The sequence below is a fragment of the Giraffa tippelskirchi genome, chromosome 6, assembly GCF_054371585.1.
Source record: "Giraffa tippelskirchi isolate mGirTip1 chromosome 6, T2T-mGirTip1v1.2.pri, whole genome shotgun sequence".
Classification (NCBI taxonomy): Eukaryota; Metazoa; Chordata; class Mammalia; order Artiodactyla; family Giraffidae; genus Giraffa; species Giraffa tippelskirchi.
This window is the reverse complement of record NC_137280.1, coordinates 104,609,118-104,636,549: the sequence shown is the minus strand read 5'-3', so window position 1 is coordinate 104,636,549 and position 27,432 is coordinate 104,609,118. Positions and strand designations below refer to the sequence as shown.

Genomic DNA, 27,432 nt, shown 5'->3' with positions numbered 1-27,432 from the left:
CAAAGATAGCTCAGTCATTTAGTCTAACAAAATATTTTTTAACAGTCAGGGTACATATTTGATTTGGATCCAGGGACAAATGGCTCTTCTAAGGCTTCCTGGCAGGTTGAAGATGTGATGCATCAACTGGATGTATCAGGACTTAATACCACTGAACCATGGAGTACATTTAAAAGCTCACATACATTCTCAAATATCAGTGTATATGACAAATTCCATTGCCTTTGACTCAACGATATTTAGAATATATATATCAGTCTTTCTGCTCTGGGATTTAGTCATAGTCCAAGGATGTTGTCTTCTGTTCAAATGTAAAAAGTTTAGCTTAAAGTATAGGTTATTTATCTTGGGCTTGGTTTGAAAGGGCATTTATTCAATCATGTTGTAATGTATAATAGTTCCTAATTTAACCAACGAGGACGTTACAGTCACACATCATTTATCCAGAATCACTAAGAATGGAGATGTTACACATAAGGGCACTCTATGTTCTTAAGAATATTTTCAAAATCACAAAATCTGTACTTATTTTTACCCATTCAGACTTGATTAAAACAGGGTCAACAATCACAATTGAACTTCTTGATCACTTAAAAGTTTTTACATTATTAACTTGTTTTATTTTAAAAAAAGAGAGAGAGAGCACTAAGGAAAAATGAATGAATTTGTGTCTGGACCCACATTCAACCTTCAGCACTGAACAGAAAGAAGTGCTGTTTTTGCTTTGCTTTCTTGCCAGTTATAACACTTTCTGCATCCTCTCCTTCTTCCTCCTCCTTCTCTTCCTCTTCAGCCCATTTTTAAATCAGATTGTCTTCTTATTGTTGTGTGTTAAGAGTTCTTTGTATATTTTGGATAATAGTCCTTTATCTGATATGTCTTTTGCAAATATATACTTCCCCCCCAATCTGTGGCTTATCTTCTTCTCTTGACATTGTCTTTTGCAGGGCAGAGGTTTTTAATTATGATGTCTTGATGCCAGGTAGTGTCAGTTCTCCAACTTTTTCTCCTCCAATAATGTGTTGAATATTCTAAGTTGTTTGTCTCACCGTAAAACTTTAGAACCAGTTTCTTTATATCCATAATAACTTGCTGGGATTTTGATCAGGATTGCTTTGAATCTATTAATCAAATTGGCAAGAACCAACATTTTGACAATATTGAATGTTCTTATCCATGAACATGGAATATCTCTCCATTTATTTATCTTTCTTTGATATATTCATCAGAGTTTTATAGTTTTTCTTATATAAATCTTTTACATATTTTGTTAGATAAACCAATAGTTCATTTTGAGGAATGCTAGTGTAACAGTGGGCTTCCCTTGTGGCTTAACTGGTAAAGAATCCACCTGCAATGTGGGAGACCTGGATTTGATCCCTGGGTTGGAAGATCCCCTGGAGGAGGGAAAGGCTACCTACTCCAGTTTTCTGGCCTGGAGAATCCCATAGATGGTACAGTCCATTGGGTTGCAAAGAGTAGGACACGACTGAGCAAGTGTAAAGAGTACGGTGTTTTAAATTTCAAATTTCATTACTTGATAGGAAAGAGACTGACTTTTGTATAGTAAACTTATATCCTACAACCTTGTTATAATTGTTTATTAGTTCCAGAAGTGTTTTTTGTCAATTCGTTTGCATTTCCTGCCTAACTAATGACATTTCCTATGAACATACAATGTTGTATGTGTCCTTTCCTCATTAGACTGATTGAAGGGTTTCCTATTAGCAATTTGGGCATAAATAAGAAGAATAACTGGAATGGGTTAAAACATGGTTTAACCTAGAAGTGTATACTGATCTTAAAAAAATGAAACAAAATCTCATTGCTCTCCTTTGGAAGATGTCAGAGAAACAATTCATTATCTTTTAAACTTGTAAATATAGGGAAATATTCAAGCATTTATCTTGCCTTTCCGATTTATCTATACTGTAGGATAAACAGAAGAGTCTAGAAAGGGAAGTTACTGTTTATAGAAGTACTCCAGCTAGTAAATTGAGAAGCCATGTTAGAATTATCATATCACTATTTTGCAATACTTTATGAAATAATGGATCCACACAATGATTATCTAAGGCTGCTAGCAACTCAAAAAGAGAAATAATTCAACATTATATGCTTCATAATCAAAATACACAATACTACCTAATAAGTATTATTACAAAAAATTAGCACCTGAAATGACCAAGCTTCTAGATTTAACTAGAGGAAATATAGGAGACTGAGGATCTATTAAATATTATTATTACAAAGATGCAATTAGCAAAGTCCAGACTAAGAAACTCTGTAAGACAAATGATCTAGTTTCCCGCTCCCTAAGTAAGTTGAAAGAGAGAGCATATCTATAGTTTAAAATAGATTTAGGAAACATTTCAACAGTTAAATTTAATGAAATTCATTTGGATCCTTCAAAAAGTATTTTGAAAAATTTGACGATCAAGACAATTTGAGCACTGTCTGGATTTTAAAAAATATTGTAAAGTTAATATTATTTTTAGTATCTATTATTGAAACAATACCAGACCACCCTACTTGCCTCCTGAGAAATCTGTATGCAGGTCAAGAAGCAACAGTTAGAACTGGACATGGAACAACAGACTGGTTCCAAATTGGGAAAGGAGTACATCAAGGCTGTATATTGTCACCCTGCTTATTTAACATCTATGCAGAGTACATCATGCAAAATTCCAGCCTGGATGAAGCAAAAGCTGGAATCAAGATTGCCGGGAGAAATATCAATAACCTCTGATATGCAGATGACACCACCCTTATGGCAGAAAGTGAAGAAGAACTGAAGAGCCTCTTGATGAAAGTGAAAGAGGAGAGTGAAAAAGTTGGCTTAAAACTCAATATTCAGAAAACTAAGATCATGGCATCCGGTCCCATCACTTTATGGCAAATAGATGGGGAAACAATGGAAACAGTGACAGACTCTATTTTTTTGGACTCCAAGATTATTGAAGATGGTGACTGCAGCCATGAAATTAGACACTTGTTCCTTGGAAGAAAAGCTATGACCAACCTAGACAGCATATTAAAAAGTAGAGACATTACTTTGCCAACAAAGGTCCATCTAGTTAAAGCTATAGTTGTTCCAGTAGGCATGTATGGATGTGAGAGCTGGACCATAATGAAAGCTGAGCACTGAAGAATTATGCTTTTGAACTGTGGTGTTGGAGAAGACTCTTGAGAGTCCCTTGTACAGCAAGGAGATCAAACCAGTTAATCCTAAAGGATAGCATTGAAAATTCATTAGAAGGACTGATACTAAAGCTGAAGCTCCAATACTTTGGCCACCTGATGAGAACTGACTCATTGGAAAAGACCCTGATGCTGGGAAAGATTGAAGGCAGGAGGAGAAGGGGATGACAGAGGATGAGATGGTTGGATAGCTCACTGACTCGATGGATGTGTGTCTGAGCAAGCTCTGGGAGTTGGTGAAGGACAGGGAAGCCTGCGTGCTGCAGTCCATGGGGTCGCAAAGAGTCAGACACGACTGAGCAACTGAAATGAAGTGAACTGAACTGAGGAAGGGGAGTCTCAGCATAGATCAGCTTGTGTCAAATTCTCTGACTGGTTGATGGTAAGGTAACAGGGTCATATCATAGGGGTTAATATTATCAATCCTTGGGCTCCAGTAGGCCTTGGGGCCTGAGGGTCATCAAATCATTTCATTTGGTGAGGCTTTTAACACATCTGTGGCTTCCCTGGTGGCTTAGATGGTAAAGAAAGTGCCTGCTATGTGGGAGACCTGGGTTTGATCCCTGGGTTGAAAAGATCCCCTGCAGAAGGGAACGGCTACCCTCTCCAGTATTCTTTCCTAGAGAATTCCATGGACAGAGGAGCTTCGCAGGCTACAGTCCCTGGGGTTGCAAAGAGTCAGACATGACTGAGTGACTTTCACTTTTAACATCTGTAAAACTCAGGAAATGTGCATCAGATATAGTTATCTAGGCATTTGAGAGGGGAGACACAGCAGAGGATATGGGAGAGGGGATTGTCCTAGAAAGGACCCATAGAATCCTGCTGGGTTACAATGTTAGTGTGATTTTTAAAAACAAAATAGTTCTTATCTTTCGAAAATATACTCTGAAATATTTATGATATAATATGAGGTCTGGGATTTGTTTTATAATAACCTAGTAGGTAAGCAGGGTATAGATAAGTCAAAATGAACAGTTATTGAAATAGATGATAAAGTATGTGGGATTCATGGACTTCCCTGGTGGCTCAGCGGTAAAGAATCCACCTGCAATGGAGACACAGGTTCAGTTCCTGGGTTGGGAAGATCCCCCGGAGAAGGAAATGGCAACCCACTCCAGTATTCCCGTCTAGGAAATCTCATGGACAGAGGAGCCTGGCAGGTTACACTCCATGGGGTCTCAAGAGTCAGACATGACTTAGCAACTAAACCACCACCATGTGAGACTCATATTATTCTTTCTGCTGTGGTACATGTTTGCAGTTCCCATAATAAAATGTTAATAACAACAAAACAAACAAAAAAACACCTAAAGCCCAGATATATTGTTACTTGCTCAATACCATATGTAATTAGGGATAGTTCAAATCTGAAATTGGACTCTTGACTTCCAATCAAATACTGTCTCCCTTATAACAAGCTATTTTGCAGAGAAGCCAAAATTCTGGGGTACCAGATATCTGCCCAAAGCTTGACAAGCCAGTGGGTGAACTAGGGAATACACAGTGGGGCTATTAAATACTGATACAAGCAGCTCATCAGTAAGCAGCCAAGTGGCAAATTGGGATTGACTGGGAGTGCAGAGCAGCTGTTGACTTTTGAAATATTGCCCAGAGTTCTTGGCGTTCTTTCATTTGGCCTTTAAGGGAGCCATTTCAAAATCTGACCAGCCTTATAATTGCCCAAACAGAACTGAAAGGCTGCTTAGTCTGCACCTAGAGTTTCTTTAAGTGCACCACAAAAATTCATTTTTGATGAAAGCTATATATACAGTAATTTTCCTACATACAAATGAGTTCCATTCTGAGAGCATGTTTGTGAGTCCAATTTGTTTATACATCCAACAAAGTTAGCCTAGGCACCCAACTAACACAATCAGCTATATAGTACTGTAAAGATACTTATAGTATAGTACTATCGTATAGAACTATAATAGCTTTATAATATATTTTACACAAATAATACATAAAAAGCAAAAATAAAGAAAGCATTTTTAATCTTATAGTCAGTACCTTGAAAAGTACAGTAGTATGGTACAATAGCTGGCATACAGGGGCTGGCATTGAGTGAAGGCAAGAAGAGTTACTGACTGGAGAAGGAAGAGGGGGTGGGAGATGGTAGAGCTGAAGGATGGTCAGCAATATGAGACAGAGGGCAAGCTGCAAATTCACTCACGCCTGACATGGATGGCACAGGTTTCGGTTCCTTGCTGGATTCAGTTTTATCTACCCTCTTGCTTCTGTACATTCTGGGCTTGAAATAAAGATACTGTACTCCATATAGCACTATACAGTAAAGCATACAAAAGCACAACTACTTGTCGAGGATGCATGCATGTGACAATGCACACCAGACATGTGAACTAACGTGACTGGACACGCGAACATACGTTTGCATCTTTGACGGTTCAAGGTTCATACGTAGAGGAATTAACTGTAGTCAGACCAACAAGGAGTCGTGAGGCAACAGCTGAGATTACAGCACCTAGGCACCAAGGATTAGAGAATTGTTAGTTTGAAATATCATTTTCACATTGCTGAAGATTGCTGTTCTATGAGACACTAAAATTCAGTCACCACTGCTTTAGGTTTGGCATTGTTGAGACACTGACTGGGCTGTTGTGTAGAGCTGTGGATAGATGGAGAACTAATGAAGCACATGAGGAAAATGAGAAAAGGGATAAAATGGTGGTGGTAGCAGTACAAAACCAGGAAAGGGCATTCAGATCCAACGTTGGAGGCAAATATTGACCCAGTTACGGACTAGACCTTGGTTTTGTTAATCTAATGTGCAGCAGGGCCAATCTACTGATACCTGGTTGTACCATGCTTACTGCAGGTCATCAGACAAGGAAGTGGGAGACAGGCCTCAGATCCACTCCCACCTGGCCTTTGAGTGAGGTTGTTTTTATTTTTTAAGAGGAAGAACAAAGAGTCTGAAATTAATCATTGTCTTGTGACATTTAATCCTCGTTTTGGGAGTAAGGATTGCTTTGGTTTATGATTCTGTTGCCAGGTGGTTCATGGCTTGAAAGTGTAGTCGCTCAGTCGTGTCTGACCCTTTGTGACCCCATGGACTGTGGCTACCAGGCTCCTCCATCCATAGGATTTTCCAGGCAAGAATACTGGAGTGAGTTGCCATTTCCTTCCCCAGGAGATCTTCCTGACCCAGGGATTGAACCTGGGTTTCCCGCATTGTAGGCAGATGCTTTATAGTCTGAGCCACCAGGGAAGTAGAGCTCTGTTATCTCATTCTGCACTGGAGAAATAACCTAAGTTTATACATTAATGATGATACCTATAGTAGCAATTTTAGTGCATTAACGATGTTATTGACAACAGCAATTTTAGTCATCTGACTCTGATTGATTACTATTAGCACAGATTGAGGTCAGGGGTCAGGGGAATAAAGTTTTGGATAGAAATATTAATCATAAACTTGGTTGTTAGGAGGACTTGGTTTTTTGGGAGGACTTGGTTTCACCAATATTTAAATGCAGCTAGTTAGGTAGCTCGGAGAAGGAAATGGCAATCCACTCCGGTACTCTTGCCTGGAAATTCCCATGGACAGAGGAGCCTGGTAGGCTGCAGTCCATGGGGTCGCTAAGGGTCAGGCATGACTGAGCGACTTCACTTTCACTTTTCACTTTCATGCATTGGAGAAGGCAATGGCAATCCACTCCAGTGTTCTTGCCTGGAGAATCCCAGGGATGAGGGAGCCTAGTGGGCTACCGTCTATGGGGTCGCACAGAGTCGGACACGACTGAAGCAACTTAGCAGCAGCAGCAGCAGTTAGGTAACTGCACATTTCCTGCCATTACACAGCATCCTTTTTTCTGGGTTTTATTACTATATATTTAGACATTTCCTGCCATTACACAGCATCCTTTTTTCTGGGTTTTATTACTATATATTTAGACATTGAAGCTCTCCTAAGAGGTCATTTTTGGGGAAAAAAAGGCAGCATAAAATTTTTCTTGTTCCAGTGCTTCTATTCTCTCACCTCACCTTTCCCTAATCAATATTCAACACAGGTATAGCTCAGGCAGTTGTTCCTAGTAGACATCTGTTTTCTGTCTAGCGTTCATTCCCATTTTCTGATAGCATGCATGCTCTTCTTCAAAAGCTGTCACTTCCTTATCACATGTGGTCTTAGTGGAATTGTTAATCAGATGGGTGCCTGATCCAAGTTTTGCTAACCTGACTCTTTTTAGTGTTAAGTTTGGATATTGAGGCTGCTATTTATCTGAATAGCAGTCTCCTAAAAAGAGTGGCTATTGGGTATGCTCTCTAGAACCCTAAAACTCAGTTACTCTGCATCTTGTCCTTTCAAATGCCAGTAACTTGACTTTAATTCTGTGACTTTTCTCTTTTCATCTCACAGTGCCTTTTTGCTTAAGTCAGAATTGGTTTATGTTGCCACAGCCCAAACTAGATGCTATATTGCCCACACACGACAGCCAGCCACTAAAAGAGCACAAACCGAGCGTACTGAATACTCATTTGGTACGTGTCAGTGCAGCACTTGGAGCCATGTTTGACTCAGGGTTTGGCATACACTAAAATCAAATCTTCTGTGCTCCTTAACTTGTTCTTAGAGAAAGATCAAGTGTACTGAAATTTTGGTGTACTTTTGGTTTCCTGTTTCTCTTAAAAAATGGAAAGTTATAGTGCTTTTATCAGTCTACAATGCAATATATTTATATCATATTCATATTTTTATTTTTCTGCCTTCTGAAGAATTAGATGCAATAGATAGCAATAGTATGACTCTGAGATGGAACACACCTTCTTAAAGGGGAAGAACATTTATGATGGTCAGAATTCACACACTATTTAAATTGTTTTCATTGGTGTATGTGTCAGTGACAAATATATTTTTTGGTTAAATACCCACTAGGTTACTGGCTGAATCAAGACCATGTTTTGGAAACTATGAGAAGGTAATAATAGGGTTTTTACTTCATATAACAGAACTTTCTCATCTACAAGTCATACAGAAATCTTAGAAGATGCATGATCATATGGATAGGAATGGGTGAATATAATTCAGATGACCATTACATCTACTATTGTGAACAAGAATCCCTTAGAAGAAGTAGAGTAGCCCTCATAGTCAACAGTAGAGTCTGAAATGTAGTACTTGGGTGCAACTCAAAAATGACAGAACGATCTTGGTTCCTTTCCAAGGCAAAACATTTGACATCACAGTAATCCAAGTCTATGATCCAACCACTGATGCTGAAGAAGCTGAAGCTGACTGATTTTTTGAAGACCTACAACATTTTCTAGAACTGACACAGAAAAAAGATGTCTTTTTCATCATAGGGATTGGAATGCAAGAGTAGGAAGTCAAGAGATAGCCAGAATAATAGGAAAGTTTGGCCTTGGAGTACAAAATGAAGCAGGGCAGAGGCTAACAGAATTTTGTCAAGAGAACATGATGGTTATAGCAAACACTCTTTTCCAATAACCCAAGAGATGACTCTACACATGGACATCACCAGATGATCAATATTGAAATTAGATCGATTATGTTCTTTGCAGCCAAAGATGGAGAAGCTCCATACAGTCTGCAAAAACAATACCTGGAACTGACTATGGGTCGGATTATGAGCTCCTTATTGCAAAGTTCAGGCTTAAACTGAGTAAAGTAGGGAAAACCACTGAATTATTCAAATATGATCTAAATTAAATCCCTTATGATTATACAATGGAGGTGATGAATACATTCAAGGGATTAAATCTGATAGAGTGACTGGGGAACTATGGACGGAGGTTTGTAATGTTGTACAGGAGAGAGTAACTAAAATCGTCTCAAAGAAAAAGAAATGCAAGAAGGCAAAATGGTTGTCTGAGGAGGCTTTACAAATGGCTGAGGAAAGAAGAAAAGTGAAAGGTAAGAGAGGGAGGGAAAGATATACCCACCTGAATGCAGAGTTCCAGAGAATAACAAGGAGAGATAAGAAGACATTCTTATATGAACAATGCAAAAAAAAAATAGAGGGAAACAATAGAACGGGAAACACTAGAGATCTTTTCAAGAAAATTAGAGATATCAAGGTAATATTTCACGCAAAGATGAGCACAATAATGGGCAAAACAATAAGTATACAACAGAAGCAGAAGATATTAAGAAGATATGGCAAGAATACACAGAAGAACTATACAAAAAAGGTCTAAATGACCTGGATAACCACGATTGTGTAGTCACTCACCTAGAACCAGACATACTGGAGTGTGAAGTCGAGTGGGTCTTAGGAAGCATTACTATGAACAAAGCTAGTGGAGATCTAGCTGAGCTATTTCAAATCCTAAAAGATGATGCTGTTAAAGTGCTGCACTCAGTATGTCAACAAGTTTGGAAAACTCAGCAGTAGCTGCAGGACTAAGAAAGTACAGTTTTCATTCCAATCCAAAGAAGGGTAATGCCAAAGAATGTTCCAACTGCCCTACAATTGCACTCATTTCACATGCTAGCAAGGCTATGTTCAAAGTTCTTCAAGCTAGGCTTCAGCAGTATGTGAACTGAGTACTTCCAGATGTACAAGCTGGGACTTGAAGAGGCAGAGGAAAGGATCAAATTGTCAGCATTCATTTGATCATGGAGAAAGCAAGGGAGCTCCAGAAAAACATCTGCTTCATTGACTATGCTAAAGCCTTTGACTGTGTGGATCACAAAAAACTGGAAAATTCTTCAAGACATGTGAATACCAGACCACCTTACCTGTCTCCTGAGAAACCTCTATGTAGGTCAAGAATCATCAGTTAAAATTGGACATGGAACAATAGTCTGGTTCAAAATTGAGAAAGAAGTACAACAAGGCTGTATATTTTCATGCTTCTTATTAAACTTCTATGCAGAGTACATCATGTAAAATGCTGGGCTGGATGAGTCCCAAGCTGGAATCAAAGTTGCTGGGAGAAGGATTAACAACCTCAGATATGCAGATGATACAACTATAATGGCAGAAATTGAAGAGGAACTAAAGAGCCTCTTGATGAGGGTGAAAGAGGAGAGTGAAAAAGCTGGCTTGAAATGCAACATTAAGTAAACTAAGATCATTGTGTCTGGTCCCATCACTTCAAAGCTAATAGAAGTGGAAGCAGTGACATCTTTTCTCTTCTTGGGCTCTAAATTCATTGTGGATGGTGACGGTAGCCATGAAAATAAAAGATGCTTGCTCCTTGGAAAGAAAGCTATGACAAACCTAGACAGCATATTAAAAAGCAGAGACATCACTTTACTGACAAAGGTCCATGTAGTCAAAGCTATGATTTTTCCAGTGGTTATGTACAGATGTGAAAGTTGAACCATAAAAAAGGCTGGTCACTGAAGAATTGATGCTTTCGAATTGTAGTGCTGGAAGAGACTCTTGAGAATCCCTTCGATAGCAAGGAGATCAAACCAGTCAATGCTAAAGGAAATAAACCCTGAATATTCATTGGAAGGGCTGATGCTGAAACTAAAGTTCCAATACTTTGGTCATCTGATGCAAAGAGCCAATTCATTGGAAAAGACCCTAATGCTGGGAAAGATTGACAGCAAAAGGAGAAGTGGGAGATAGAGAATGAGATGGTTGAATAGCATCACCAACTCAATGAATATGAATTTGAGCAAACTCCAGGAGATAGTGGAGGACAGAGGAGCCTGGCCTGCTGCAATCCATGGGGTTGTAGAGAGTGGGACATAACATAGGTTGAACAACGACAAAAGGAAAAAGATAGAACTCTTAATCTTTTCCATTTCTTAGCTTCATTCATGAAAGGTCCATCCTCATTCCTTGTTATGTACTGAATTCCTTCTCCTTCTCATTCATATGTTTCAGTCCTAATTCCCAATATGACTATATTTAAAGATAGGGTCTTTAAAGAGGTGATTAAGGTTAAATGAGGTCATAAAGGAAAGGCTCCTCAGGAAAATTAGTCTTTGTCACAGCGTCATGAATCGTGTCTCCTCAAAATTCTTATACTGAAGTCCAAAATCCCAGTAACTCAGTATATGAGTGTATTTGGAGATAAATCTTTAAATAAGTACTTAAGAGGCTATGAGATCATTAGGGAGAGCCCTAATCCAATAGGAGTACTGTCCTTATAAGAAAAAGAGACATCAGAGCTTACTCCCTCTCCTTGTGAACACAGAAGAAAAGCCATGTGAAGACACTAAGAAGTCAGCCATCTGCAAGCCAGGAAGAGACTCCTCACAAGACATCACCAATGGCACTGCTCTTTGACTTCTGGCCTCAAGAACCATGAGTAAATCAGTTTCTGTTGTTTAAGCCACCCAGCTTGTAGTATTTTGTTATGGCAACTCTAGCAGACTGATACACTTCCTGTCTGTTTTCCAAAGTACACTGTATGTTCATATAAATCCTCTCTTAGACCTTAACTGTCTGTGATTCTTAGGTAAGGTCAATTTAATATTTTGACCAATAACTCCATGTTCCATGCATGAGTGTTTGATCTCTTTGGTCGTGTCCGACTCTGCGACCCTATGGACTATAGCCCACCAGGCTCCTCTGTCCATGGGATTCTCCAGGCAGGAATACTGGAGTGGATTGCCATGCCCTTCCTCCAGGGATCTTCCTGACCCAGGGATCAAACCTGCATCTCTTATGTCTCCTGTATTTGCAATCAGATTCTTTAACCACTAGCACCACCTGGGAAGCCCAACTCCATCTGGCTGAATCTGAATTCCCTCCCTTTCTTTATATCACTCTGTATACCCCTACCAGCCCTCTGCTGTTCCTAGGCTCCACTGCTGGTCAGACTCACCCAGTGGTGCTTCTGGCACTTGCCCAGCCCATCACCACTGCTGTGTTCGGGCCACCTGAATCATGGTACTTAGTAGCTTTTAACTTCCAAAACTTTACGCACCTGGGTTTCTGTGCTTGACAATGAGTTCTTTGACATTCTTGTATACTTTTGAATTTACAGTACATCTACTTCTTCTCATTTTCTTATCCCACAACCACATATGACCTTCTTTTCCCCAGCATATCCAGAGGATTTCTGAGAATTATGTCACGATAGTTTCATTCTGTACTTGAGGGTACCATTTCCATGATGTTGGACCTGTTTCAGCATCTGGTCCACAATGCAGAGCTTCTTTCTCATTATTGTTTTTCTGGGATTCCACTGTTTCTTCTGCAATCTGGCCTGTACTGCCCTCATACCCCATCAATGTTTGTCTGAACACAGACTGCAGAGTTCAAGATCTTTCCCTTGAATCTGCTGAGACCCATGCAAATCACTGTTAGATAGGGAGTGAGGTTGCTTAAGCTTACAAGGTATCATATCCAAGCCTCATCAAGCCAGAAGCCCTATGGGAGTTTTTACTGGTTGGATTTTTTAGGTTTCATTCCACTTTAGCTCAGTTCTTAGGACAGAATCTATGATACAGAGATGAGTAATTTATTCAAAAGAATGAGGGAAACATCAGTGTCAGAGCTCAGAGAATTCTCGACAGTGTCTCCTCCCCACTCACTTTTTGTGGACTCCTGCTCCCACACAGTCAACAGTGTCTTTCCCTGACATCACCTGAGCCTCTTTATCACTCCAGTACCACCCAAACTTCCTTCTACTGTTGGATATTTTGACAAGTACTTTTCCTCTGTTTTGCCTCCAGTATCAAGAGGATATGTTCACACAGTCTCTTCCTCTGCTTTCCTGTTCTCTCCATTTTCCTGAACATTCTAGGAAGCTGCTGGGAGCAGTGACAGCTTGTGTCCCTCCATCCCTTGATTTTCTTAATCAGACCAAATAACACCACAGAGAAGAATCTTGATACCTCTTCAATTTGTCCAGATACCAACAGACCCAGGCCAAAATGCAATTCTCCTACATGGAACTGGTTGGTTTTCCAAAAGGAAAAACGCTGTGCACAATTGCATACCTCAGATAGGTGTCTTGCTTCTTTTAGGTTAAAATACAAAGGAGATGGTTCCTTGACAACCATCATTCATATTCTGACATTCCTTCTCTTTTCAGAGAACAGATATACAACCAAAAAGAGTTGACAGATAAACGGAGATTACTTAAGATGACTCCCTCAGCTTATGGTGGCTAAGTCTTTAGAATCAGATACAGAGGTTATCAACCCAGACAGTGGACAGTCAATCAGTAGCTTCCAAAGAAGCTCAGACAATAACAAAATATAGACACAGTGTCCCCTAAATAGAGGGTTCCCGTTTGGCTAATCTGTTCCAAATTCCCTAAAGTGAGAAATTTCAATGCGTAAAACAAATACGGTATAATTGTTTTTTCTCCTCATCACCTTAATATGCCAGTTACTATGGAGATCAGTCCTGGGTGTTCATTGGAAGGACTGATGTTGAAGCTGAAACTCCAATACTTTGGCCACCTCATGCAAAGAGTTGACTCATTGGAAAAGACCCTGACGTTGGGAAGGATTGGGAGCAGGAGGAGAAGGGGATGACAGAGGATGAGATGGCTGGATGGCATCACCGACTCGATGGGTATGGGTTTCGGTAAACTCCAGGAGTTGGTGATGGACAGGGAGGCCTGGCGTGCTGCGATTCATGGGGTCGCAAAGAGTCGGACACGACTGAGTGACTGAACTGAACTGATAGAAGTGGCGCATCTTATTGTTAATTTGTTGTTGTTAAATTAGCTCTTACCTGTCTTTTTCTTTGTAACTGCAAAAGAAACAATTATGGGAAATTCTAGATCATTGTAAGTTGAACTGTATGTTTAAACTCAGGAACATTTTGCCTTAAACTCTAGTCCTGTTAAGTGTCCTACTCCTATCCATAGGTTTTATTCCCTAATTTGCATGGCTTGACTGTTGTGTTTTGACCATGCAAAAAATTTGTATAGTCAAAAGAGTGCTTTCCAAAGTCAATTCTAGATTTTTTCACATTAATATTTATATAACTTTTGAAATTTCATCTTCAAAATGTTGATCCACAAAAGTAAACTGGGGTCAGTTCAGTTCAGTCGCTCAGTCATGTCCGACTCTTTGCAACCCCATGAATCGCAGCACGCCAGGCCTCCCTGTCCATCATCAACTCCCTGAGTCCACCCAAACCCATGTCCATTGAGTCAGCGATGCCATTCAGCCATCTCATCCTCTGTCGTCCCCTTCTCCTCTTGCCCTCAATCTTTCCCAGCATCAGGGTCTTTTCCAATGAGTCAACTCTTCGAATCAGGTGGACAAAGTATTGGAGTTTCAGCTTCAACATCAGTCCTTCCAATGAACACCCAAGACTGATCTCCTTTAGGATGGACTGGTTGGATCTCCTCACAGTCCAAGGGACTCTCAAGAGTCTTCTCCAACACCACAGTTCAAAAGCATCAATTCTTCGGTGCTCAGCTTTCTTTATAGTCCAACTCTCACATCCATACATGACCACTGGAAAAACCAAAGCCTTGACTAGATGGACCTTTGTTGGCAAAGTAATGTCTCTGCTTTTTAATATGCTATCTAGGTTGGTCATAACTTTCCTTCCAAGGAGTAAGCCTCTTTTAATTTCATGGCTGCAATCACCATCTGCAGTGATTTTAGAGCCCAGAAAAATAAAGTCAGCCACGGTTTCCACTGTTTCCCCATCTATCTGCTATGAAGTGATGGGACCGGATGCCATGATCTTAGTTTTCTGAATGTTGAGCTTTAAGCCAACTTTTTCACTCTCCTCTTTCACTTTCATCAAGAGGCTCTTTAGTTCTTCACTTTCTGTCATAAGGGTGGTGTCATCTGCATATCTGAGGTTATTGATATTTCTCTTGGCAATCTTGATTCCAGCTGGTGCTTCCTTCAGCCCACTATGGAAAAACAGTATGAGGATTCTCAAAAAACTAAAAATAGGGTTACCGTACGGTCCAGCAATCCCACTCCTGAGCATATATACAAAGATAAAACTATAATTTGAAAAGATAAATGAACCCCTATGTTCACAGCAGCACTATTTACAATAGAATGGACCTAGAGATGATTACATTAAGTGAAATAAGTCACAAATAGACAAATACCATATGATATCATTTATAGGTGAAATCTAAAATATGACACAACTGAACACACCTACGAAACAAAACAGTCTTCCAGACATAGAGAACAGACTTGGGTTTGCCAAGTGGGTCAGGGGGAGGGAAGGACTGGAAGTTTGGGATTAACAGATGCAAACCAGTATTTATAGGATGGATGAACAACAAGGTCCTATGTACAGCATAGGCAACTACATTCAATATCCTCTGATAAACCATAATGGAAAAGAATATGAAAAAGAATATATATGTATATGCATAACTGAATCACTTTCCTGTACAGCAGAAATCAACACAACATTGTAAATCAACTATACTTCTATAAAATTCTTAAAATTTATTTTACATTTTAATTGGACAAAAATTGCTTTACATTGTTGTGTTGCTTCCAGCTGTACAACAATGTGAATCAACCATAACTATGTATATATGCCCTCCCTCTTGAGTATTGATCCATATGAAAGAATTCCAAGGGTTTCTCCTGAGAGATGCCACATCAAGACCTGTCTCCTCATCAAGTTATCCACTTAACTGTTAGCTGAAAACAACAAGCTGTGTGAAATCATCAGGAGTATTTCTACTTCAAGTCTTTAAGATAAATACATATTTTTTGGACATGGAAAGAGTTAATTTCCTTTCCATCTGTTCCTCAAACTTGTACCCTATCCCCACCCCTTGCTCCCCAATCAGTCAGTCAGTTCTGTCACTCAGTTGGGTCCGACTCTCTGCGACCCCATGGACTGCAGCATGCCAGAGTTCCCTGTCCATCACCAACACCCGGAGCTTACTCAAATTCATGTCCATTGAGTCGGTAATGTCATCAAACCAGTTCTTTGTATCAGGTGCCCAAAGTATTAGAGCTTCAGCTTCAGCATCAGTCCTTTCAAAGTATATTCAGGACTGATTTTCTTTAGGATGGACTGGTTGGATCTCCTTGCAGTCCAAGGGACTCTCAAAAGTCTTCTCCAACACCACAGTTCAAAAGCATCAATTCTTTGGTGCTCATCTTTCTTTATAGTCCAACTCTCATATCCATACATGACTACTGGAAAAACCATAGCCTTGACGTGACGGACCTTTGTTGGCAAAGTAATGTCTCTGCTCTTTAATATGCTGTCTAGGTTGGTCATAGCTTTTCTTTCAAGGAGCAAGTTTTTTAATTTCATGGCTGCAGTTACCATCTGCAAAATCACCATCTGCAGTGATTTTGGAGCCCCCCCCCAAATAAAGTCTGTCACTGTTTTCACTGTTTCCCCATCTATTTGCCACGAAGTGATGAGACCGGATGCCATGATCTTAGTTTTCTGAATGTTGAATTTTAAGCCTACTTTTTCACTCTCCTCTTTCACTTTCATCAAGAGACTCTTTAGTTCTTCTTTGCTTTCCTCCATAAGGGTGGTGTCATCTGTGTATCTTCAGTTCAGTTCACTCCTTCATTCGTGTCTGACTCTTTGCAACCGCATGGACTGCAGCATGTCCGGCTTCCCTATCCATCACCAACTCCCAGAGCTTATTCAAACTCGTGTCCATTGGGTCAGTGATGGCTTCCAACCATCTCATCCTCTTAGGTGATTGATAGCTGTGTATCTTAGGTTATTGATGTATATCCCAGCAATCTTGATTCCAGCTTGTGCTTCATCCAGTTGGCATTTCACTTGATGTACTCTGCATAGAAGTTAAATAGGCAAGGTGACAATATACAGCCTTGATGTACTCCTTTCCCAATTTGGAACCAGTCTGTTGTTTCATGTCCAGTTTTAACAGTTGCTTCTTGACCTATATACAGATTTCTCAGGAGGCAGGTAGGGTGGTCTGGTACTCCCATCTCTTGAAGAATTTTCCACAGCTTGTTGTGATCCACATAGTCAAAGGATTTAGCATAGTCAATGAAGGAGAAGTAAATGTTTTTCTGGAATTCTCTTGCTTTTTCTATGATCCAACAGATGTTGGCAACTTGATCTCTGGTTTCTCTGCCTTTTCTACATTCACCTTGAACATCTGGAATTTCTTGGTTCACATACTGTTGAAGCCTAGCTTGGAGAATTTTGACCATTACTTTGCTACCGTGTGAGATGAATGCAATTTTGTGGTAGTTTGAACATTTTTTGGCATTGCCTTTCTTTGGGATTGGAATGAAAATTGACCTTTTCCAGTCCTGTGGCCACTGCTGAGTTTTCCAAATTCGCTGGCAAATTAGTGCAGCACTTTCACAGCATCATCTCTTTGGATTTGAAATAGTTCAGCTGGAATTCCATCATCTCCACTAGCTTGGTTCGTAGTGATGCTTTCTAAGGCTCACTGGACTGAGCACTCCAGGATGTCTGGCTCCAGGTGAGTGATCACATCATCATGGTTATCTGGGTCATTAAGATCTTTTTTGTATAGTTCTTCTGTGTATTCTTGCCACCTCTCCTTAATATCTTCTGCTTCTCTTAGGTCCATCTCTGTCCTTTATTGTGCCCATCTTTGCATGAAATGTTCCCTTGGTATTTCTAATTTTCTTGAAGAGGTCTCTAGTCTTTCCCATTCTATTGTTTTCCTCTATTTTTTTGCATTGATCACTTAGGAAGGTTTTCTTCTCTCTCCTTGCTACTCTTTGAAACTCTGCATTTAGATGGGTATATATTTCCTTTTCTGCTTTGCCTTTCACTTTTCTTCTTTTCTCAGCTGTTTGTAAGGCCGCCTCAGACAACCAGTGTGCCTTTTTGGATTTCTTTTTTTAGGGGAAGGTTTTGATCACCACCTCTTGTACAATGTTATGAACCTCCATCCATAGTTCTTCAGGCACTCTATCAGATCTAATCTCTTGAATCTATTTGTCACTTCCACTGTATAATTGTAAGGGATTTGATTTAGGTCATACCTGAATAGTCTATTGGTTTTCCCTACTGTCTTCAATTAAAGCCTGATTTTGGCAATAAGGAGTTCATGATCTGAGCCACAGTCAGCTCCCAGTCTTCTTTTTGCTGACTGCATAGAGTTTCTCCATCTTTGGCTGCAAATACCACTCCCCAATATATCTATGGTTAATTTTCAAGTGTCATTGCTACAAATGCTTAGGTTTTGTTGGGAAAATTGAGTTTCATATACAGTGATGGCACACAAAAACATAACATATGAATTACCATAAACTCTGCTGGGGTAAACAACTAGCTAGTCTTCCCAAAGAGTTTAAATCCCACTGGCACCTAAGAGAGGTGGGCCAAATCAACACTGTTCTCTGTATGTGTTGGGTGTGTGTGTGTGCAGTAAAAAGAAAGCACTATATCAGTATAGTTTAAAAATTCCAATTTGTTTAATTTTCCACAAAGGATTTGGGGTCTTTCTCAAGAAACTTTCTCAGAGCAATAACAAAAAATTCCCCCAAATATGAGTGCCTTTCATTCTTTTCTGACGTGCAGCATTTCTCAGTTTGATCAGGTGAACACATATGATTCTCACAATAGCAAACATTAAGAAAAATATTTAATATTTAATAAAAAAACATGCTTGAGAATAATGATGTTGGTAAAAATTGAAGCAAAAGGAGAAGGGGGCGGCAGAAGATGAGATGGTTAGATAGTATCAACTCAATGGGCATGAATTTGAACTAACATGGGGAGATAGTAGAGGACAGAGGAGCCTGGCATGCTACAGTCCAGGGGGTCACAGAGTGTCAGACACGACTTAGTGACTGAACTACAATAAGAACAATAGCAACAATCTACTGAGAACAACTGCAATTCAGTCCTCAATTTTCTCTCTAATCCCATTTTTCTTTACGATTTTTTTTTTTTCAGGAGAAGGGAGGATTTATTACTTGCAGCAAATAAGGAGAATGTTTGCTCTTCCAAAGCAAGGTCTCTTCTTTTTATATGATTTTGAAAAGTTGTTAGGAATAGCAGTAAATATAAGTTCCTGGAAGACGAATAAAAATATTTTTTTATAAGAAACAAAGAGTATGGGACGGAAAAAGTGTTCCTGGACGAGCTGAGCCAGGCGAGGTAGATAAGAGTTCAGACCCCAGACAAGACTTGAAGGCTAGTGGGGGCGGAGGAAGGAGGATTCAAGGGAGAACTCTGGAGTGGCTGGAATGTTTGTTTAGAAAGCTGCAGGGATTATCTGATAAACTGGGTAAACGGCTTGTCATTTTTATAATGTAAATGAAACCAGTAGTAAAAGGAAAAGCTGACATCCTCTCACAGGACAGATAAAGCCAAATGATTATTTTTAGAATCATTTACAGAAGAAAGCAAACATTTTTCCCCTGATTTCTAACACTTAACCACATCATCTTAGCCTCCTGGAATGTTTATTGGGGCTGAGTGAATGAAAAGTGGAGGAAGGGTGGAGGGAAGGGGAGGGAAGGGTGAGTTAGTCCCTCAATTTTGCTTTGAGACTTCAGATGAAGTGTACCAAGCATTTGAAATTGGGGACAAAATGAAGATTTACACAGAAGTAAGAATTGGTTGGTTCTCTCTAGGTCATAGAAACTTCTGCATCTCACAATTAATATTCTAAAGTGATTTTGCCTTTCATTTTCTCCTCAAGGACCTGACCCAAAAGGTATTTAATTTTTAAGTGGGCATACAAATAATTCAGAACAATACAAGCTTTTAACAACAACAACAACAACAAAAAACCTGTCATATTTAAAATCCCTGGAAGGTTTTTAGTGAGAGCAGTGTGTGACTGACGTGGTAAATTAGGCCTGCTGGAGAAAAATCAAGACAAAATGTGGATTCATTGTTTTTTTGAAAGGCAGCCATCTTTCCAAGGGAATGTGTACACCACGTTTTATTAAGAAATTATATCTTTCCCCATGTTTTCCATCTCTCTCACATGCTGGCAAAGGCAAGCAGGTTGAACAGATGTGATGAAAGAATTAATACCAGTCTTGGGAACATGTAAACGAAATATTTCTTTTGAAACACCTATCTTTAAATTCCATTAGTTCAATCAGACACTGGAAAAGCCTGGATTAGGGGAATGATTTATACAGCACAGGCTGTTTGTCCAGACTCAGAACACCTTCGTAATATGAAAAACGTGAAGATGAATTTAATAGTTCTCCAATGAATTGGCTCAGAGTTTAAAATCCTGCTCTGACTGAGATAACTGCGTTTGTTTCAGTTTTAATAAATTCACCTCAGTAAGAATTTTTCTTTTTTTCCTCCCAGATTCATTCATAGCTGCTACACATTTGTCTCTGTGTAAAACCAACTCTCCCCTCTGAAAAAGCAGCATAACCAGTCAAAGAACAAGTATATAGGATTAGCACATTATGAAGAAAAAAGAGAAGCTTTCAGCTCTCTGTCATGGATGATATTTATCACATTTTTCATGACCAGATCTAATAACAGTGCAGAGATAAAATAGGCTTGATGCATCTCTCCTGTGCAGAGAATTTTACAACAGTAACTCCAGGAAATCCAGGAGATGAAACATGTACTTCTCTTCTCTTGCAGTTTTTATTAGAGAAAAATGGAAGGTGTGTGTTGGGGGGGAGGACTTCCACCAAAGTGGGCTTGAATTTTCTGTCTGTTATGCTAATGTATTCATAGAAAAAGCTGGTGCTGAGGGCGGTTCTCCAATTAAGACAAATGAGGCACATTGAATTTCTCCCCCAGGGCACAGCAGGGGTGCTGGCAAAATCTACTTTATTCTTTTCTGTCAGGGCTGAACTGGAAACAAAAGCATGAAAATTCAACACATCCACTTACAGAATAATAAAGGCTGTTGTTTAAAGCGTGAAGAGTTTTGGCACCCTTCTGGGGCCTTATGCAAATCACTCTCCCTCTTCACTGCTACCACACCATCGGTCTTGGAAATTAAAGATGTACTTGGTGGGTTAACAGCTGAAAGGAGAAGAGCAGGCTGAAACTCAATTAGATTGGTATTAAGCAAATAAATCAGGACTGACTGATATTGGCTAAACTAAAATGCATTATGGGCTGACAGTAATTCTAATTTGATTGACAAATATATGTGGTATGTTATTAACCTAAATGAAAGATAAGAATTTTTTAAAAGGGTTTTATTCTCATAAACAATCCTCTCCCTGCTCTACACGTACATAAAACCATAAACAGAGACCACTGGCTTGGTGCTGTGTATAATCCATGATCAAGAACACAAGAAATCTGTTTTCTGATACATGTTAAGAGTTGAAGGCAAAATTATTCTGGAGTAAGACATTTGTTTTCATTGATTTATTTGGTGTAATGCAACAGCTAAACACATTATTTATGTGCTTGAATGAAGCACACTAAAATACACTATTTTTTATTATGGTGAGTAACAAAAGCATAGACCTGTAATGCTTCGTTACTTTTTTCCAGAGTTCTGCAGTACATGATTCTTTTCTGCAGCAGTTTATATATAAAGGAGCTTCACATGAGGTTCAAAGTCATAAATGAAGATTTCGGGCAAATCCTCCAAGGTTTTAGGAAAAAAAAAATCATAAGTAGCATAGATATGTTGATATGTGTGGTTAGATAAATGAGAAGTTTTCCCTTGTGAGACAATTTTGGGAGCTCTTTTTTAACTCATTTCCTTTTGTCTTTGCTGTTTACACTTTTAGAATGCATAGAGATATAAGTCATTACATTTAACATACTCTTTAGTTAATCATTGCACACTAATTTTATACTTTTGCTTTGGTTGTCAGCATCTTCTATTTGCCCCATGTTTTCCTTTCATCTGCAGGAATACTTTTTCCTTCTGGCTACCAGATTAAAGATCCATTCTTATCTTTCAATGATCATTCCTTCTCTCTTTTCCTACTTGGCTCTTCTTGCCAAGTCCTGCTACATTCTGTGCTGTATCAGTGCCAGAAAGGTTTCTTCCCCCCTTAGGAATCTGCACAAACCTTTGTCCTGCGTGGGCTGCCTCCTGCCACAGCTCTTGCCAATGCATGTTCTTCACTCTTTGCGTTCTCTTCTCTCCTCCAATGAGCACATAAAAGATACTCAGCCTAAACACTTTTCTTGACATCCGATCCCCAGTTTTCCTCCCAACACCATCAATAATAATCCTCATTGATACTGAGAGCAAACATCACAGGATGAGACAGTGCCAGTTGCTGGCAGATTTCACACAGTTTCTTCCATCTCAGATTAAATTCTCTATTTTTAGCTTTTCAAGCACCTGTCACGTCAAACCACTCAATTGCTACTTTCACTTATCTCTTCCTACTCCCTGGCAGAGCTGGTCACCTGATGGGCTTCTTCTTGTCTCTCCTATTTTGTTCAGGTTTTGCTTCCTTTCCTGATACCTCTTCTGAAATTTACCTGAGAAATCAGTTTTTAAAACTTCAATATCCATCCCAACACTCACACACAATCTGCTAATGATAATCTGTACCATTCATTGTGGGCTTAGAATAGTTTTCTTCTATAATATTAATATTTATTTAATGGGTTTTTTTTTATTTCAAACTTTAGTTAACAGTCTTCATTTACTTTTTTGATTGGTAAATATGGGATTAAACATAATTTTCTTGAAGGGCTTTGTTTATGCCTATTAGATTATTAGATTATCCATTTTCTTTCCGTTTAAGAGCACTGACATCACAGAACTCTGATATGTGCCAGGAACTCATTCTATGGACCTCCACTGAATCTCAGGGTTTATTTACTTCACTTAAAAAAATATGGTAATATATGAATAACATAAAATCTACTGCATTAACTATTTTTAAGTGTACAGTTTAGTAACATTAAATATGTTTATAATGTTTTACAATCATCACTAGTATCCATTTCCAGAGCTTTACCTTCAACCAGAACTGAAACTCTGGACCCAGTTCATAATAACTCCCCATTCCTCCATGTCCCCACTTTTCTTCTCTCTAAGACTCTTACTACCCTAGGTAGTCGTAAGTGGAATCACATAATATTGGTTTTTCTGTGACTGGCTGATTTCATTTACCATAACCATAACATCTTAAGGCTCATCCCTGTTTTTAACATCAGAATTTCATTCCTTCTAAAGGCTGAATAGTATTCCATTATATGTTTATACTGCATTCGTTTATCCATTCATTTGCTGATAGACGTTTGGGTTGTTTCCACGTTTTGGCTATTATGAATAAAGCTGCTGTGAAAGTGAGTGTGCAAATGTCAAAGTTTCTGCTCTTAATTCTTTTGGGTATTGAATTTTGAGATTTGAAAACACAAATGCAGCGTATGATTTTCTTCATAAAACTTTTATTGTGTTTCTTAGACCCATTCATGTCTCCCTCTTTGCTATAATTCTCACAGCAGTTCATTTCTCTTTGGGGTAATTTTCTGTCAAGATATACAGCTTCATATCTATACTTCCAAGGCAAAGCTAAGTCAAAACCAAGATGATATTGATGCCCCCTTCCCACCCCTCTTCAAATATGCACTGAGTCTGGGAAAAGGAAAATTGAAGACTCCCAGATCTGTGATCAACTGCCCAATTTAAACAAAATTATATCCTGAAGGATATAATTTTGACACCTCAAATTCATATTGAAAGTATTTTTCTGCTTCTTATAGTGCCAGGAGAGGAGTGAAAGCAACACAGGAAACCAGACTTGAGAGGGAGAGATTGACACTTGGGTAATCAAAAGGCTTTGTTCCCTAAAGCCCAGTCAGTGTTGAGCTATATCACTCACTACTAACAGAAACAGTTTTCTCTTGCATTGCTGAAATACCAACTACTAAATAATGTTAGGATATAGTTGAGGCAATAACGTGTAATCATTCACAGTTCTTTTGAAGGGAATGAGGTTAAGATTTTTTTTTAAAAAGTCCAAACACAGAGAGTTTTTAACTACTAGTCATTTGGCAATATTACTTTCAGTCTCCTTCCTGTCCTATCCTCTCCCCCATAACTCTTCCCAAAAATCTTTCTAGATTTAATGTTGGAGAGAAAGAGATCCTGCCTTCACTTGAACAGAAGTTCTTGTTGTTTTTCATTTGTTCTGTTGACTTCACTATATTTTAACATATAAATGTTGTGAGAGCAGACTGAATTCTGAATTGCTAGGTTGCATATTCACTAGCTGTAGAAGCAGATTTCAACCCACAAGTCAGAGCTCAAATTCTCTCCACAGTAGGTAATCTAGAGCTGTAGGGTAGGTAAAGATCAGATGGGGTTTGTGGGTGGGGGAAGAATGAGAGAGACAGGAAAGACAGAAAGGGAGGAAAGGAAGAAAGGAGGAGGGGAGGGAGGGAAGGAAGGAGAGAAGGAAGGAGGGAGATGATTTCTTTAAGGGATAATGATATGTTTTATCTTGCAGATACAAAGAAGGGAGGGAGCTGGTAAGAGTCTTCAAGGGACATGCAGGGAGTCACAGTGTTATCCCACATGACTGGCAGGCCTGACCCAAGCCAGTATGTATACTCCCCGCAAGGTATTCTTGACTGAAAGTGTCCACAGAGCAGTTTTCATCTCAGGTGGTTTATTCAAAGTTCTTCTTTATTCAAGTAGGTATAGCCCTGATTTAAGATATTACTACCCTAGAGATTGGTCTAAAGGCCAAGGTGTCAGTGTTGTGTCTTCTCTTCAGATGGGGGTCCTGTCTCTCTCCACACAGCATATATGGCAGCTCTCTCAGCTTCTCTGGGCTCCAAGACCTCTGAATTGAAAGTGTTCTTTCTTAGTTCTTAGCATCATGTTCCTTTATTTCACTCAAGATACACTTCAACTGTAGACATTTAATAAAGCTAATGCCCTGTCTGTGTCTCTTAAGGGATTTGTGTGCATGTGTGCGTGCTCAGTTGCTAAGTCATGTTTAACTCTTTGTGACACCAGGGACTATAGCCTGCCAGGCTCCTCTGTCCATTGGATTTCCCAGGTAAGAATACTGGAGCAGGTTGCCATTTCCTTCTCCAGAGGATCTTCCCACCCCAGGGATTGAACCTGGGTTTTCTGCATTGCAGGCAGATTCTTTACCACTGAGCCACCTGGGAAGCCCTATGGGATTTGCAGAGGTATGCTTATATTCTTACTTCATTTAAAATATATCATTTATCTACCTACCTACCTATATCTATCTACCTATCATCCACCTCAACTTCTCAATAGAGAGAGCTAGAACACATTTGGGACCAGCCCTACTAGTTGATCAGTTAATCAAAAAGTTGCCAAGAGAGGGGAAACAGCAACGGTACTGCAGAAATTATTTTTAAAATCATAAGAAATTTTCTTTCATAAGAAAATACTATGAACAATTATATACTGACAAAATGGACAACCCAAAAGAAATGGAGAAGTCTCTAGAAACATACAGCCTGCCAAAACCGAATCAATAAGAAACATACTTTGAACAGACCAATCACTAGAAGTGAAATAGAACCTGTCAGTTCAGTTTAGTTCAGTCGCTAAGTCATGTCCGACTCTTTGTGCGATTCCATGGACCGCAGCATGCCAGGCTTCCCTGTCCATCATCAGCTCCCAGAGCTTACTCAAAATCATGTTCATCAAGTCAGTGATGCCATCCAACCATCTCATTTTCTGTCATCCCCTTCTCTTCCCACCTTCAAACTTTCCCAGCATCAGGGTCTTTTCCAGTGAGTCAGTTCTTTGCATCAGGTGGCCAAAGTATTGGAGTTTCAGCTTCAGCATCAGTTCTTCCAATGAATATTCAGGACTGGTTTTCTTTAGGATAGACTGGTTGGATCTCCTTGCAGTCCAAGGGACTCTCAAGAATCTTCTCCAGAACCACAGTTCAAAAGCATCAGTTCTTTGGTGCTCAGCTTTCTTTATGGTCCAAATCTCACATCCATACATGACTACTGGAAAAACCATAGCTTTGACAAGATGGACATTTGTTGACAAAGTAATGTCTCTGCTTTTTGATATGCTCTCTAGGTTGGTCATAATCTGCAATAATAATAAAAATTTCCTGCAAACAAAAGTCCAGGACTGGATGGCTTCATTGGGGAATTCTACCAAACATGTACAAAAGTATTACACCTATCCTTTTCAAAATCTATCAAAGACTGAAGAGAGAGACAGAGAACACTCTCAAAGTCTTTCTATGAAGCCATCATCATCCTGAAACCAAAACTGGACAGACACTAACAAAGAAAGAAAATTATTATAGGCCAATATCTTTGGTGAAGATATGTGCAAAAATTCTCAAAAAATAGCAAATTGAATCCAATAACACATAAAAATGATCATACACCACCATCAGATTAGATTCATCCCGGGGTCACAAGGATGGTTCAACATACACAAATCAATCAATGTGATATACCACATCTACACGATCATCTCAATAGATGTGGAATAAATATTTGATATTCAACTTTCATTCATGATAAGAAAACCCTTACCAAAGACAGTATATATAGAGAACATACCTCAACATGATAAAAGCTGTTTATGACAAACCTGCAGCCAAACTTATACTCAACAGTGAAAAGGTGAAAGCCTTCCTGGACCTAAACAAAGATGCCCATTCTCACCACTTCTGTTTAATATAATATTAGAAGTCCTAGCCATAGCAATCAGACAAAAAAAGAAATAAAAAATATCCAAATCAGAAGGGAAGAGGTAAAATTGTCATTATAGGCATATGATATGATACTCTATATAGAAAGCCCCGAAGACTTCACAGAAAAGCTGTTAGAACTGACCGATGAACTCAGCAAGGTAGCAGGATACAAAAGTAACTTACAGAAATCTGTTGTATTTCTTTACACTAACAATTAAAAATCAGAAAGAGAAAGTATAGAAACAATCCTGTTTAAAATTACATCCAAAACAAACAAGCAAAAAACCTAGCAGTAAAGCTAATCACAGAGGTAAAAGATTTATATTCTGAAAACTATAAAACAATGATAAAGGAAATCAAATATGATTAAAAGAAATTAAAAGATATCCATGCTCTTGGATTGGAAGAATTAATATTGTTAAATAAGAATTAATACTGTTAAAGTGGCCATACTACCCAAAGCAATCTACAGATTTAATGTGATCCCTATTGAATTACCCATGACATTTTCTACAGAACTAGAGCAAATAATCATAAAATTTGTATGGACATCAAAAAACCAGGAATTGCAACCTAATCGTGAGGAAAAATAACAAAGTTGGTGGCATAACCCTTTCAGACTTCAGAAAATACTACAAAACCACAGTACTCAAAATGGCATGGTATTGGCACAAAAACAAACATATAGATCAATGGAACCAAACAGAGAGCCAGAAATAAACCCATACACCTATGGTCAATTAATCTTTGACAAAGATTGAAAGAATATA

General features: G+C 39.0%; 1 long non-coding RNA gene across 16 annotated transcripts in view; it reads right to left on the bottom strand.

Annotated features, from left to right (window-relative positions):
* Positions 1-27,432, bottom strand: part of LOC145509733 (uncharacterized) — a 1,421,207-nt gene that overhangs the window by 165,894 nt on the left and 1,227,881 nt on the right. For 11 of the 16 annotated variants that reach the window (XR_014056356.1, XR_014056360.1, XR_014056357.1 and 8 more), the window contains one exon: positions 5,592-5,686. The exons of the other annotated variants lie outside the window; for them this stretch is intronic. This is a non-coding gene — a long non-coding RNA (uncharacterized LOC145509733). The remainder of the gene's footprint in view (positions 1-5,591; positions 5,687-27,432) is intronic. 16 annotated transcript variants of the gene reach the window in all.